Source organism: Protopterus annectens, chromosome 13.part0 (genome assembly GCF_019279795.1).
Source record: "Protopterus annectens isolate FY-2018-M chromosome 13.part0, PAN1.0, whole genome shotgun sequence".
Lineage (NCBI taxonomy): Eukaryota > Metazoa > Chordata > Ceratodontiformes > Protopteridae > Protopterus > Protopterus annectens.
In genome coordinates, this window is record NC_056747.1 from 310,657,461 (window position 1) to 310,657,990 (window position 530).

The following is a 530-nucleotide window of genomic DNA, read 5'->3' on the forward strand; positions in this document are numbered from 1 at the left end:
ATAGTCACATTCTCTGATGATACATAGGATCCTGGGCAACTAATCATGAATGCTGCATTACTTAGTTGATGGATGACTGTGACAAAGTGCCTACTGTCCATGTTCATCCACATGATCCTGTTCCTTTTGCAGAAGGACAAGAAGGTCACTAACTGTTATCTGTCTGTTGGACAACAGTAAATACAGGTTGTATGCCGGGACTCTGCCATGTTTTAGGTGGTGGACAGGGAGAGAAGAAGTAGCTTGAGGATGTTCCAGTTTGGGTGGATGGACATTCTGATTTCATACCTTAATCTACTTTAGCAAGTAGCTGACTTCAAATCACTGTGGAACTGGTTGGAGATCTAGAGAGTACTCAACAAGTAGGACTTTTACAAAGACAAGAAAACAGGGACAGATTTTAAATATTGCTCTTATAAACTTAGAATGCTGCTTGAATAAGATTTGTGTTTACGTGCATTTTTCTGAAGGATATGAAGTAAAAATAAAAAAAAAAAAAAATGTCTGTCAATATTTAGTGACTTCATTCA